This window comes from Lissotriton vulgaris, chromosome 5 (genome assembly GCF_964263255.1).
Source record: "Lissotriton vulgaris chromosome 5, aLisVul1.2, whole genome shotgun sequence".
In the NCBI taxonomy this organism is placed as follows: domain Eukaryota; kingdom Metazoa; phylum Chordata; class Amphibia; order Caudata; family Salamandridae; genus Lissotriton; species Lissotriton vulgaris.
The window spans coordinates 162300540-162316767 of record NC_141693.1 but is presented as its reverse complement, the minus strand read 5'-3'; positions in this window follow the sequence as shown (position 1 = coordinate 162316767).

Here is a 16228-nt window from a genome sequence, read left to right as displayed (position 1 = left end):
GCATACCCGAGCCTTGCTGGAGCTGCGTCGCGCTTGCGACGCAACTCCAGCAATGCGCTACATTTCCGGCACAGATGCGTCACACATCTGTGCCGTTGTTGCACCATGGTGCGCCGCATTATAAATGCGGCGCACCATGGGTGGCGGAGCTGTGGCGCACTGTGGCGCACATTAACAGGCGCATCCCTGGGGATGCGCCAGTTAACATAAATCTGCCCCATAGTGTTTAGTTGCCAATCGTAAAATACTAAGCCATTCCTGGATGTCCCTTACCTCTGCAGCGCATTGCATTATAGACAGCGTAGTTACTAATAAAGGCGTGTGTGTTAAAACGCTGCATTTGAAGCAATGGGGATGACATGCCTGGAGTGACAGGCGTGATAACACGACGTGAATCCTCTTGTCAGCCCTGAACTCTCAGTTTTACTCAGGAGGCACCCCACTCCTGCTTATCCGAGGTCCTGTCGGTTTTTAGTGGCGAATAACAAACAACAGACTGGAAATGTGTCAAACTTTTCACAAAGCCACACGAAACTCAGCAGTGCAGATTCGCGTACGGTAAGGCTGTATAATTTGTGGCCGCCAAGAGCCCCCCTGTCAGACATTGGAAACAGGTAAGGAGCTTCTAAAGTGTGGACAGGGACTGACGGTGTCACCCCATTTGCTGGTGTCACCCGGTGCTGTCCGCACCCCCCCCCCCCCCCCCACCACCCTAGTGACGCCACTGTGAGAGGCCTTGCACTAATGAGAGAGCAGTGTGATAGTATTCTCACAAAGTGTTCTGAGTCAGCAAGGTTGGTGTTTCTGCTGAACCAGTCCAAGCATCACAAACGGAAAATGTGTTTCAAACGTTCATGTGGCAAAGAGAAGGCAACTTTTGGAAAAAGGATTTGTGTACATACAAGAATTATACTAATTCCTACTTGGCCTAACTCAGGCACAGGACACTTGTGACTACAACTAATTCCTACCAAAGACTCTCCGCTCTTCTATTCCTTCCTACTATTCTGCAGTGCAAATATGCATTCATATTCAGCTTGTCTATTGTTAATATTTTGCCTCATCTGGTCTCCCTTTTTCTACCAACATCAAACATGCATTTTACACACATTTGAATCTGCTGCCAATGACCTTTTGTAGAATAGTTATGTTGCTATGTACAGCTCTCTTTGTCCAAATGCTGCCTTTCCTTGTTTAATTCAATATGGGGGCCCATTCTGAGCTTTACAGTGTAGGCCCTGGCAAGGAAAGAGAAGTAAACAAGCATTAGAAATGCAATAGGTCTCGCAGCATTAGAGTTAGTGCTTTTAGAATTGTTTATGGGTTTTTTTGTAAATCTTTAGCATGAGGTTGAGGGTGAGTGAGGGTGAGGGGTTGAGGGTGGGTGAGGGGTTGAGGGTGAGTGAGGTGAGGGGTTGAGGGTGAGTGAGGGTGAGTGAGGGTGAGGGGTTGAGGGTGGGTGAGGGTGAGTGAGGATGAGTGAGAGTGAGGGTGAGTGAGGGTGAGGGTGAGTGAGGTTGAGGGTGAGTGAGGGTGAGTGGTTGAGGGTGAGTGAGGGTGAGGCCGAGGTGTTGAGGGTGAGGGTGAGTGAGGGTGAGTGAGGGGTTGAGGGTGAGGGGTTGAGGGTGGGTGAGGGGTTGAGGGTGAGTGAGGGTGAGGGGTTGAGGGTGAGTGAGGGTGAGGGTGAGTGAGGGTGAGTGAGGGTGAGTGAGGGTGAGGGTGAGTGAGGGTGAGTGAGGGTGAGTGAGGGTGGGTGAGTGTGAGGGGTTGAGGGTGAGTGAGGGGTTGAGGGTGAGGGTGAGTGAGGGTGAGTGAGGGGTTGAGGGTGAGTGAGGGGTTGAGGGTGAGTGAGGGTGAGTGAGGGGTTGAGGGTGAGTGAGGGTGAGGGGTTGAGGGTGAGTGAGGGTGAGGGGTTGAGGGTGGGTGAGGGGTTGAGGGTGGGTGAGGGGTTGAGGGTGAGTGAGGGTGAGGGTGAGTGAGGGGGAGTGAGGGGTTGAGGGTGAGGGTGAGTGAGGGTGAGGGTGAGTGAGGGGTTGAGGGTGAGTGAGGGTGAGTGAGGGGTTGAGGGTGAGTGAGGGTGAGTGAGGGGTTGAGGGTGAGTGAGGGTGAGGGGTTGAGGGTGGGTGAGGAGTTGAGGGTGAGTGAGGGGTTGAGGGTGAGTGAGGGGTTGAGGGTGAGTGAGGGGTTGAGGGTGGGTGAGGGGTTGAGGGTGGGTGAGGGTGAGGGGTTGAGGGTGAGTGAGGGTGAGGGTGAGTGAGGGTGAGTGAGGGGTTGAGGGTGAGGGTGAGTGAGGGTGAGTGAGGGTGAGTGAGGGTGAGTGAGGGGGTTGAGGGTGAGTGAGGGTGAGTGATGGGGTGAGGGTGAGTGAGGGTGAGGGGTTGAGGGTGGGTGAGGGGTTGGGGGTGAGTGAGGGTGAGTGAGGGGTTGAGGGTGAGTGAGGGTGAGGGGTTGAGGGTGAGTGAGGGTGAGGGGTTGAGGGTGGGTGAGGGGTTGAGGGTGGGTGAGGGGTTGAGGGTGAGTGAGGGTGAGGGTGAGTGAGGGTGAGTGAGGGGTTGAGGGTGAGAGTGAGTGAGGGTGAGTGAGGGGTTGAGGGTGAGTGAGGGGTTGAGGGTGAGTGAGGGTGAGTGAGGGGTTGAGGGTGAGTGAGGGTGAGGGGTTGAGGGTGGGTGAGGAGTTGAGGGTGAGTGAGGGTGAGTGAGGGGTTGAGGGTGAGTGAGGGTGAGTGAGGGGTTGAGGGTGAGTGAGGGGTTGAGGGTGAGTGAGGGTGAGGGGTTGAGGGTGGGTGAGGGTTGAGGGTGGTGAGGGTGAGGGGTTGAGGGTGAGTTGAGGGTGAGGGTGGAGTGAGGGTGAGTGAGGGGTGAGGGTGAGGGGAGTGAGGGTGAGGGTGAGTGAGGACTGAGTGAGGGTGAGTGAGGGGTTGAGGGGTGAGTGGAGTGAGTGGTTGAGGTGGTAGAGGGTGAGTGAGGGTGATGTGGTGAGGTGAGAGGTTGGGTGAGGGTGAGGGGCTGAGGGTGAGTGAGGGAGTGAGTGTGAGTGAGGGTGAGTGATGGATTGGAGGGTGAGTGGATCGTTGAGTTGATTAGCTTTTAATTATGGGGGTTGAGGGTGAGGAGGGTGAGTGAGGGGGTGAGGGGTGAGCTGTGAGGTTGAGGGATGGGTGAGGGGTTGAGGGTGGGTGAGGGTGAGGGGTTGAGGGGGAGTGAGGGTGAGGGTGAGTTGAGGGTGAGTGAGGGGTTGAGGGTGAGGGTGATGGTGGTGGGAGGAGTGAGGGGGTGAGGGTGAGTGAGGGTGAGTTGAGGTGAGTGAGGGTGAGTGAGGGTGGTGAGGGTTGAGGGTGAGTGAGGTTATTAGTTGGGGTGAGTGAGGGGTAGAGGGTGAGTGAGGGTGAGGGGTTGAGGGTGGGGTGAGGGGTTGAGGGTGGGTGAGGGGTTGAGGTAAATTACGTTTATTGGTCACTGATTTCTTATAATTCTTATGTGGCAACTCCTGGAGAACATCAGCCAATGGTGCATTTGAATTATAAGCGTTAGTAGAAAAAATGGTGGAAAAGGTTCTCAGTCTACTTACATCAGCGTGCCTTTGGGACTGGAAGCACATTAAGCTGACCTGTGTTGGCACTCCTGTTACCACGGTTACTCTCTGGTGAGAACAGTGACCCAAACCTTGTAATGAGGGAATAAAAGGTGTAACAACATTGCTTTTTCCTCGATTGTTAAATTTAGGTGAAATAACACTTTGAGCACACAGCGCAAATATAATGCGCATCTGTATAATTTGTCACCCACTTGAGCGCTAAATGATCCAGCAAATTTATGGGTTTTGGCACCGTACAGGAAACGGAGTTCATTTGTATTGCAAAAGCAGTTCCAACACAGATGATTTGAATGGAAACAAAAAAGCCACACACACCTTTTTCTCTCAGCAGTGTACTAAGGCACCTCTGTGTTATTCTTGTGTGTTGCACAAGTTACTTCTTACATCCTCGTTGTTAAGGGCATTAACAGGCAAAATGCGGTAACTGTGGTAGCGTAAATAGGAATAAAATGGGAAAAAATATTCTGGTGTGTTTACGGAGTGGCTCCAAATGCTTAAACTGAAAAGGAAATTCAAGCACACCGTGTTAATTATCTCAATAAGGGCGTTGATTTAGTTATGAGACAAATTCCTGGCACAGTGGTTTAAATTCACCCAAGGGCGGGATTCGGTACAATGCTCGCCATGCCTTCTTGTGAAAGAGGAAAAACTCAGCAGTTATAAGTAAGAACATTAACTAATTGCACGGAGAAACAAGCGCTGGCAAAGTTCCTTGCCGAAAACGTGCAGGAGCAGTGTACTAAGGCACCTCTGTGTTATTCTTGTGTGTTGCACAAGTTACTTCTTACATCCTCGTTGTTAAGGGCATTAACAGGCAAAATGCGGTAACTGTGGTAGCGTAAATAGGAATAAAATGGGAAAAAATATTCTGGTGTGTTTACGGAGCGGCTCCAAATGCTTAAACTGAAAAGGAAATTCAAGCACACCGTGTTAATTATCTCAATAAGGGCGTTGATTTAGTTATGAGACAATTCCTGGCACAGTGGGTTTAAATTCACCCAAGGGCGGGATTCGGTACAATGCTCGCCATGCCTTCTTGTGAAAGAGGAAAAACTCAGCAGTTATAAGTAAGAACATTAATTAATTGCACGGAGAAACAAGCGCTGGCAAAGTTCCTTGCCGAAAACGTGCAGGCGAGGTGCGACACGGCAGGACGGAAGGAAGAGAGGGGAGGGGGAGGAGAAATGCGACACGGCGGGAGGGGGCGGGCAGGGGAGGGGGCGGAGAGGGGAGAGGTGCGACACGACGGAAGGAAGAGAGGGGAGGGGGAGGAGAAATGCGACACGGCGGGAGGGGGCGGAGGGGTAAACAAAGACGGACGTGCACGCGCCCGTGACTTTTAAGGTCAATGCGCATGCGCATAAGCTTAATGCGCATGCGCATTGACCTTAAAACTCACGGGCACTGCAAGGAATCGCCACGATTCCTTGCAGTGCAGATAAAGTGTGGATAACTCGCAATAGTCTCGCTTTGCTCGATGCGCATGCGCATCGACAACAGGCGAGACCTAAAAACATGTAGACGGGTTTCATTTTCTCAGCAAGTAACAATGACATTTCCAAGATATCTTCTTAAAGTAAAAAAAAATCTTGCCTTTCATCTTAACCACTGCAATTTAAAATAAATGTACTAATTTATCGTAACTGACAGCACAATGAGTGGCAGGCGGGAGGCCTCAATCGCTGAATGTCACCTCTGAATAAAACAATTAGCAGCCTCACGTGTTCACGCTTGTTTTTTCAAGTGTTTTCTCTTAATTTGCGTGCCTTTGCTTTATGTGCTGGAATCAATGCGTCAAAGGTTGGCACAGGCTTCTGGTTCTCACTAAGAAGCCTGCCTTTGCAGCCTAGCCAGACACACCTGTGAACAGCATGTGAGCAGTTTCTGCCTCAGCCCATGTTTAGTGAAATTTCAGGACAACACTGCCCCCCATCGGCCGCGGCCCATCTGTAGATGATGTGAGTTATGAGAAGTGAGCACAGGAGGAGGAAGGGACTGAAATACTACTTGCTATTGTTAGAAGTCGAGAGACGTGGACTGGGGAGAGACATGCATAATTCGTAAAGGAAGGAGTGCTGGCACCCGAAATTTTACTCACAAACCCAAGGCTGGCAGCACTGAATGTGTTGTGTAGACTTCATTCCACCCCAGGCCTCTTTACTCACCACCAGACACTCCCTGCCCATTTAACTCACTCTTACAGGTGCCTGCTATCCTCCCTTGTGACAGTTTTCCCATCTTTCTCTTGCACTTTCTTTCCCCTTCGCTATCTTGTTCTGGGTCACAGTCTAATAAGGAAACATGTATATGAATATCCTCAGTGAGTCACAATGGGCCCTGCCTGCATCCCCTGGCACAAATTAAGCACTGGCTTCACGGGAACACATGGAGACTGAAAAACGTATATGGATATGTTAGGAAGCAAACTATAAGGGTGGATTTGCAAAGAATGAAAGAAGATACAGAAAGCGAAAGAGTGAATGACTGGATGGATTGTAAACATGAACCAACAGTAATAGAAGTAGCAAAGTGATAGGGTGAGACGGATGATGATGTAAAAAGGAAAGGGAGGAAGGAAGAAAGGGACCAAAGGAAAAGAAGAGGTACATAGTGATAGGTGAAGAGAGCAGAGGACGTGGTGATATTGATACCCTGAAAGAGAAAGGAGTAACAAAGTGATAGAGTATGGGGAAGGAGTTGAGCACTAGGGTGGGTGAGTGGACGAGTACAGAGGTGTAGGGTTTGAGAGAACTATTGATAAAAGAATGATACAGCGTGACAGGAAGGGAAATCATATAAAGAGATAGAATAAAAGAATTGAGTGAAAGGATGAAAGAGTAGGAGATGACATATGGTGTCAAAGAAAGTAGAAAACTAAGAGGGCGAAAGAGTGGAAGCATTAAAAGTGATAGCATAAGAATATCATAAATAGGGGGTGAGAGAGTACAGACTGATGAGTGAGATATGAGGAGTGATTTGATAATGTGAGAGAAAATAATTCAAAAACTGAAAGTGTAAGGAACAAGGGGGCATATTTACAAGCCCCTTTCGACACCCGAGCGTCACTTTTTTTCAGTAGTGGCTCACACAGGTAATAACTTTGGGGAGGTAATAGCTTTTGCGGGGCTATATGGGTGTTGGTGGAAGCGACAGGTGATGGGATATGTAATATTAAATAACAAAACCACTTACTTTGCACTCGCCACTTCAGCGATGGGCGAGCACAAAGTAAACTCCATGGCGTAGCGCCATTTCACGTATTTACAAGGTGGTGCAAAGCCATTTAACGTGGCTTAACACCACCTTGTAAATATGCCCTTTCTGCCACAGTCCCCTGCGGCAAAGGAGCGAGCACAGGGTGTTACTGTGGGCGTTCCGCCAAAACACCCATTGCTTTTTGATGCTGCCTCAGATTTACAAGGCTGGGGCAGCGCCAAAAACTAGAGCCAGATAATACCTGGGCTTAGAATGGTGATACGAGGAGAAATTATGAATTTCACATTGTTTTTGATTTTTCTATTTCAATTATTGATTGTTTATGTGCAGGAAGGTGCCCCTTCCTGCACATGACCAATAGCCCCTGCAGGGCAACATGGCGCAAGGGTGCCTGCTCTTTTGCTAGGCAACTTTTTTAGCACCAGCGCTAGGGGAAAGTCAAGGGTGCACCTTATTTGTGTAAATACGGTGCAAGCCTGCGTTTTGAAAATGTCAGATCACAGCATTTCCAAATTGGGCGTAACACCGCGTTCCGGCACTTTCTTGTAAATATCCTCCAAGGAGTTTACAGTGCAATTGGTGAGAGTAAGAGGAAAATGAGCAATAGCATGACAGAAATCCTAGAGATTGCTGGAATGAGAGGAATCTAGAGGACAGGGTTAGAGCAAGTGTACAGACTGATTGGGTGAGAGAGGAGGCAGGCACGAACTGATGGGTTAAGAAAGGTTAAGAACAGAGTGGAAGTGTGAGAGAGAAGCACGTTACAGATCGATGCATGACTAAGGAGGGAACAAAGCGGATGAGAGAGGAAGTTTACTGATCTAAAGACTGAGGAGAAGATCAGGGCAAAAAGATGAAGTGAGAAAGAAACACTACAGAATGATGGAATGACAAAAGAAAGGGACAGAGGGGAGACAAAGGAGCGAACAGAGTTGTTGAGTGAAGAAGAAGATAACAAGCAGGTAGAGTGAGGGAACAATTAAATAATAAAAATAAAATGGGAATGTTTTCGGTAGCATTGATGTGTCGGAGAAAAAGGGGCTCAAAGTTTGCAGACAATAGGAACGCATGAAGAGTCAAATCAGAGGTGAGAAACATACAAAGCTGCAGTGAGAAATATGGGAAAGTGTGCAAAAAAAGAGCAGAAAGACAAATGAAAAGAAAGGTGTGAGAGATCGAGAATGAACAATGTGATGGGAGGTAAAATATGAGCTAGTTAAAGATGAGTAAGAGAGAGAAGCAGGGCATGTTGATAGTGGAAGACGAGTGTGAGAGGGAACGCAAATGGAAACTAAGACCAGAATTTTGTGAGCGACAGAGAGAAGATGTATAGGAGGATGATCATGGTATTAATTGGACTAATGCATATAACAAATCCACGGTACAGTATCTGTGTCAACTTTCAACTAGGGTTGCAGCTATTAATGGTGCAGTAGGTGCAGAGGCACTGCAACCCAGTGGTGGGAGGGGTCCACTGCACCCCAGTAGGCTCTCTGTTCCTACCCAACATCAAGAGGTAGGGGGCCTATCTTCCCAGTTTGCATTAGGGCCTGTGACACCCTTTCTATGCCAGTGATAGACCATCATACAACACAAAAGCACCCTTGAGTTGCAGTCTCAGTAGTGGTTGTTTTTTAGACTCAATAGATTTCGCCTTTACTTCAGCCTCACTTCCTGTTCGCCCCCTGCTATGGTGAAAACTGCTGGGTATGTTCCCTATCCTGCAGGCTCCTCTGTTTTCATATCTTCTTATGAATATCTCTTGCACCCTCAGGGTTTGTGATTTGCTTGCAGATGCATTTTTGCTTTCAGTCATCACTCCATGTTTAATGTATAAGCATATATTTAGGTATCACATAAAATAGATTGAAAATGTAATTCATCCATGGGCTTAATATGAAATATATTTCCTTTAAGTCTAAAAAACGTAACACATTTAAATATCAAGTTTTAGCACGAAATAGGTGGTGTGGATATTCATAACGATAAAATGTAGTGTACTTTTCCAGCAAAATAAGCACAAACATTATGAATTGAACTGTAGACATGAAATTCAAAAGTGAAACTGAAGAAGTAAGTTTGGGATTAGAAAAGATGAAGCATTTGAACTGTGAACCCTTTTTAAACACATTTGGACCACTACTTCGATTTGAGTTAGGGGAAAAGGCTTTGTGCAAGTCTCCCCCTGCTGCACCACATTAATAGAGGGCTATTTCTGCTTATTTAGGAGGGAATAGGCTGTGGCAGGTCAACATGGGTTTCCCCATAATGCTTCAATTACTTGTTGTTAATTGCATTACTCTGAGTGATCCTCTTGCTTGATCACACTATGAGGCCTCCCGAACCCCCATCGACACTCCCCTTATTCAAATGAAGACCCCACCCCCCCTCCTTATTGCCTGTGCTGTCACCAGCTCTACTAAACACACAGTTGGCCTAGACTGACAGGGACAGAGGGCGTAAGAAAGCCAAGCAAAAGGAGGTCTCAGAGTAATGCATCTTGCTTGGCTTCATCACAGTATGAAATGTACCAGAGCTAACACCAAGCTAGAACAACTGAAGAGATGCAGAAACAAACTTTATTGTGGAAAGAAATAAGCCACAGTTGCCCACCACCGCAGACAAGACCTTTGAACCATAAATATCGGCCACCGCTGGGCCCTTAGAGATGCTGTAATGCTTAATAAATGTAGAAAGAATTGTCCAAGCAGCAGCCCTACAAATTTCATACCCGGCCGCCGGCTGACACTCAGCCAGTTTATCAGCCAATCCATGAGTTGACCTACCCTGAACCCCCAAAGGAGAAGGAGCACTAAACTGGGAATAGGACAAGTCAATCAAAGTACGAGTCCATCTGCTCAAAGTCAACATAGCAGGTTAGTAACCCTGGGCAGGCCCAAAGTTCACAAGTTCACAAAGAAGTTCCCAAAAAAGGGCCAACAAAGCATTTCACCAAGTCAAGATAACTAAAGACAGCCCTCCGTGCATCCAGGGAATGAAGAGTAACTGCCTCAGGTGGCTACGGGTCCAGACAAAACACCGGCAAGGTAACTTCCTGCTGAGTTCGAAAGGTAGAATTGACCTTAGGAAAAAATCCAGGACCTGGTCTCAGTAAAAAATGATACCGAAAGATCCAGAAAAGATGGTCTCTAGAGATAAGAGAACAAAGCTCACATGGCCTTCTACCAGAAGCAATGGCCACAAGAAAAAATAATTTCAGAGTTAGGAACCAGAGATTAATGGAATAGAGAGGCTCAAAGGGAGGATAATGAAGAGCCTGCAGGACCATGGGCAAGTCCCATGAAAGACAACCAGGAGAATGCTTTGGCCGTATGTTGGAAAATCCTTTAACAACGTCTGAACCAAACCATGGGAATCCACAAAAGTACCCCAGGAAGCATGAAATGCTCTGATTGCTGCCCATTGCCGTTTCAGAGTCAAAGGGGGCGTTTTTGCGCTAAGTAAAAAGTGCTTAATGACTCTTTTCATGTAATTTAATTTTGCAGAATTTTAGGGTAATTACACATGATTACGCTACAAACAATTACATGAGTTATTACACACATACTCAGTAACCAAACCTTCTTTAGGGTAATGAGATGGTATATGAGCTAGACAGAGCACATAATGGGAATACCTCTGGAACCAATACTAGAAATACCCTTTCCCATAAGCAACATGTGTTCTATAGACCACCTAATTTCCCAGTGCCTAAATATCTAATGTGTAGTGCCTGTTTGCATCACAGATACGTTTGCGGTCTATAAATACCAATACATACATACTGTATTTTCTTTGCACCCGAAATGCAAGCCCATGGTGTTGGGCTGTTTCACTACAATGAGTGAGAGCTCATATGCTTTCATTGGTGTGAGGGGAGTCTGTGGTCAGCCAGTTATGTGGGGAGAGTGAGCGAAGCACTAGGGTACCTCCCTGAATTCAGTTGGTGGAACAGAAGCTCTTTCATTTACAGGGTCACTGGCTGAGTAGATTTCATTACTAACCAAGATCCTGGATTTATGGATGCTCTAATGGAGAGCTACATCCGAAAGGATTATGCACCAATATCGGATATATGGAGAATGTCCTGTAATTCTCCAGAAGAGTACAGAACCTGTATTTCTCTGGAGCACTGTGAAGATTCCACTCCATAGATATGGTATTAGGGTGTTATTTGGGCCTGTACCGGACAGCAGAACGTATGTGCCCCGTGTTGGGCCGGCCTTTAGGGTAATCAGGCAGTGGCCAATGGAGTGGTGTGAACGGTCAGTGTGTGAGCAAATTTTTGGCTGTTTGTGGCCCTATTTGGTCTGCAGCGCTGGTTTTTACTGTTGATATTTCGGATATTAAAAAAGAAAACATTGCCCGCAGCATGCTCAAATCCATGCAATCTTCCATACCTTGCAAGACGTTTATGCAGAGTGTTTTTACAAGTTAAAAACTGCCCCAATTTGCAAACAGGGCTGCTTTTTATTTTTATAATTCTCTATCGGGACCACTTCTATTTTGGTGCCCGGCCTTTTTTCTGTCCCAGTCCCACCCTGTATGTGCAGCAGGGATTGGCAAGATGCCTATCCATCTCCACCGGGGGCTAAGTATATTGAAGGATTCAGTTGAAGGGTCCATGACTCTTTCTTTCTCTGGAAACAAGACAGAGAGGAGGACACCTGAGTGACAGTGATGTGGTTATAAGGCCTGAAATGGCCAGTGCAGGCAGCCCCGCCATCCGTGCGAACAGATGACCGAAAGGAGAGGTTTCTCAAAGCAGGAGGCTTCAGCAGGCACTTGCTGCCCCTCCAGTGACATAAAGAAACTTGAGGGGGGGCTTCTAAGTACCTGCAGGGGCCACCCATGCTCCAGATCCAGTTCAGAGCTCTCAGGCCAGGGACCTGCCAGTGCCGGCGAAGCCCCTTGGAGGTTGGGGTCCCCCCGCACAGTGGGAGGTGCGGGGGATTTGTTCCGCCACTGTGCCCCTCAGTTATCAAGGAAGCTTCCTACCTGCTGGTATAGCCCAGGTTCATACGTACTCAAAGACTCATTTTTGCTGCAATAATGGGCAAAATTAAACTCCTTCCTGTGGAAAACTGGAGTTGCCCCGATACTGCAAGACTTTTTCTCTAAGCCATTCACTCATGTGCCAGTGTAGCCCCTTTCATCACTAAATGTCTCTATGTGTTACCTCTCCTCGAGACTCACTTTTCACTGTGCCCCTAAAGATTTTTCCACCTCAGTGCTGTCATAGCCGTAACAATGTCCAGACCCATAGCTTGTATTGCACTCCTTATCTCACAAACGTCCTCCTATCTGTGTCCATCAATGAGCCCTGTGGAAAGGGAGTGCACTAAAGGTAAGCAAAATCCAGGCATCGCCCTGGCTGAAGAGGGGCACAGTGCGTATATTTGCCTTATCTGCCTAACTATAATTCCTTTCTGTTCTAAGGGCAATAAATCCACTTCACCTACTTACCCCCATTTCTCTACAGGAGCCTGTAATATGGCTGGTTTATGGCTGTGACACAAGCTCCCAGAGAGAACAGTGGGAATAAAAACCGAACAGTGTTTGGTTGCATTGTAATCAGGTAGTTGGAACTGCCATCCTCAGGTCGGTTGGTACTGAGTCTGAGACGGTATGGGACGGAGGCTATTCTGATCAACATCGTAATAAGTCACTATATGTCTTTTCTCTCTCCTTTTCGAAAGCCTCCGGGTCGCCAAACACTCACAGTGCCCAATTGATATATAAAATGATCCTATCATAGGGAAGAGCAGCAATCCATGCCAGATTTTTAAGCCAACCAACGCTGTATATAAATGGATTCCACTTAAATCCTCTGGATGTAAAAACTAATTTGTGGTTATCTTGCCAATCTTAAAACTATACGAAAAAATATGGTAAGGCACCCACACTCCGGGTTGTGTTTTTAGTTTCAATCAAGTAATTTACTTTTTTAGGTGCTGATAGGTGTTGTTTCTTGGGCTTAAGACGTCTTTAATACCAATATTTGATGCATTTTCCTCAATGGCGAAAACATCCCCAATCTGCACTCTCTCAATTGTTTACAAAAATACAACTGTTTTATCCAAAGGTAGTCTGAATCTTTGTTTATTTGCACTTCATGTTTTTTTCTGCTTTTTTGTTCAATCATCGGTAATGTTAATTTCACTTTACAACTTCATAACGTCATATGATTGAGACATCCTTTTGATAGCAAACCCAATGCATTTCGGGGTGGCCCTTCGTAGGTGGCTATCTCCTAAAAACGTAACAGCGTAAATTGACCAATGAAACTGAGTACCACCTTAATGAATCAGACTATTTGGTGAATCTGAGGTGAGGTGTTGTTAAATGGGAGATATAAAACACCTCGCCTTAGATTAAGGCTAATATTATGGAATGCGTTGGGTTTGCTATCAAAAGGATTCTCTAAGGATATGACGTTATGAAGTGGAAAGTGCAATAACAAAATGAGGCATTTTATACAACCTTGTATTGATTCGATTGGTCAAATCTGGCAGTCTGATCCCATAGGAATGTTGCACTTTCCCCAAATATTTTAGAACTGGAGTTAGAATAGTAAATCTGATCTCTTAGTGTCCACCATACCCACTGCTGCCCCGCAGGTGCAGATTCATTTATAAACAGAGGCATTGTCACGTCCATCAGCACTGACTTAAGTGAAGGGTACATATTGGCAAAATGGAGGTTTTTCTCCGTGGAACTTGAGGGGCTCATCCTGAAAGACATTCATCGACCGGGTTCATAGACATAGAAATCAGGCTGGACACCCTGCAGCTATCCAACTGGAACAGTTATTGTGCCACTGCCAGACTTTATAGCTCGGGTTCAAAAAAGGGTAGAAGTGCGCAGCAGCTATATATGATGCAAGTGTCCATTCAGGAGATCCGTAAGGCGCTGAAGTCCCGGCTCTTTGGCTGATCACCGGGACCATGACAGTGCCTGGATGCCCTCATGGGTGACAAGCCGCGCTCTACAAATTGACTGATAGACTGAAGCAAAATGTATCTACTAGAGCAAAATATCTGGGCCGGTGGTCACTTTGATTGCTTCTCTCCTCTGAATTCCAAACTTTTCTTTTTTTTTTTTATTGCCTTTTTAGACTTATCTCTTCAATTGTAGGGCTTCAGTTCAAGGCCAATGATGCTGCTACATTTTTTTTATTTTTAATCTCTGCATGGATGCTCATAGGTCTTGGACTGCTGTACACGTGCGCTCTATAACTTCTTGTGTCCATTTATTATGGTCTCCAAAATTCCAATCACTTGCTTTTTGATTGAAAAACGTATCTGAATTGCATGTAGAATAAGAAAGACTTGCTGGGCATGCGTGGTGCCTGCTCTCTGGGACTAGTTCAGGCCGGTGTCTTCAAGTCGCCCTGGTAGCTGTGGCTCCACATTAAGATGTATATTTAAATGCACTTGAGCAGAGTGTCTGGACACATTTTATGAGATAAGAGTATTCTATTGCAGAGCTCACCAGCTCTCCCTCAGCTCTTGGAGATCATGGGCTCAGAATACACCATTAACCTCCAGGAGATTGGGGTCATACGTCCTCAAGTAATCCCTTGCATGGCACGCTCCATCTTTACACAGAAGGGGGAAAAAACTCTCAGGCCTTTTCAAACCTGGTTCTTCACCATGACACTGTGGACCTAGCGGGAGCTGGAGGTGGACTGTGACATCACCTGAAGCCTGGCCTCAAAGCCCCACAAGCGCACACCACGGAGGACATCTCCGTGCTCAGATGGTCGGGTGCAGAAAACAAAAACTTTGAGTCGTCCTCAGGGATAAGAACGGGCGATGCTAAGTCTGTTGGGTTTTGTGTGTTAATAACATGCTTACAATCTTGAGTAGGAGGAGACAAGCAGGGGTCGAGTCGGGGGTACACGTGAGTGGACGGCGTTCATCCATTCTATTCACAGGGTGGACGCCGTCCACCCTGCCAAGAAGTTGAGCCCCACTCTCAAATATGCTGAACTCGTCCCGGTGTAAATTTGAGACACCGGGGTTCATTCAGCAGCGCCTGCTCGTTATCTTCTTTCCTGCCGCGAGCCGCAACATGCAGACGAGGAGGGGGTTTTGTTATTTGAGACTCCAGCTGGGCCATAACAAAGGCTGAACTTAAGGGCCCATCTGGCATTCTTTGTATGAGTATCCAGGCTGGGGGCTGCCTGTAGCCTCACACCTAGATGTAAATGCAGAGGAAGGGAAAAAAAAGCAGCAGCTTGTTAACACTTCAAAGGCGCATAAGAGAGGCACGGTTTTGACTTTGTTCAGACCCCCATATATAATACATATTCATGCACTGTAAGAATGTCAGATGCGTTACTCTGTCCCAGTGCAAAAGAATAATTTAAATACAAGGATTTCTTATTCAGTTTACAGCGCTATTCATCCCAATGTAGGCTGCCAGACCACATTACATTAAACATACATATTATACTGTCAATAAATCACACACGGTTGTAAATCATTGTACAGGATGTGTTACATAAGACACTGAGGGTTACTGGGTGTAGAAGTCACATAACATCCTTCATAGCTCACTGTGCTTGCTATACTAGAAGGATTACAATGGAATTGCAGGTAACAAAAGGATCTCAGTGTTCAAAGCAGGAACCTACTTACCTATATGCCATCTGCATGTTACATGATGTGCTTTTCAGGAGGCGCATTAACCCTGTATGCTACTTTAAGTCAAAACTAGGACTAGACAAAAAAAGATCTTTCCATCAAATGTGTTAACCACCAGGCAGCTAAAGCAATCACATCCACATTGAAATGTGCTGCACATGGAATATTACGCCTGGTGGGGTAAGCTGGCAGCAGAGTTAGTTTGTCAATCCTTGGGTAAAGGAACCTGTCACACACCATGGTGTCACTTCCTGTGATGTCACTTCCTGCAATGCCATGCACCGTGATGTCATTTCCTGTGATACTACCTAACTTAGAGTTAGTTGACACACTCAGGAAGCTTGCACTGATGTTGCACATGTTGTCCTATGTGTGAGGATGTGCACACTGATTCCAGCTCTCTTGTAACTTTTCTATGTGTTAGGGAAGCTTGCACTGGTAGTGCACTGTATGGCATTGTCCATTTCTAGACCATTTTTATACCCCTTGATGAGGCTGAATAAACTTCCCTGTTGGTCAAGTAAATAGCACCTCCATTTGTAGTGTATGGTTAGAGAAAGGTGTTAATTGAAGGGTGCAATGTGTGAGTAATGTGTTTATGTTCTGATCATGTGCTCCTCGCCTCTGTCTGTGGCTCTCAGCGCTGCTCATGCTGACCTTTGTTGTGTAATAGTGAAGCTTGGTGGACATCTTTTTAATATGCAAAATGCAGAACTATTGGCAACAATCGGAGGATTGCAAATTTCAAGGGTGGTGCAGAGTGAGTG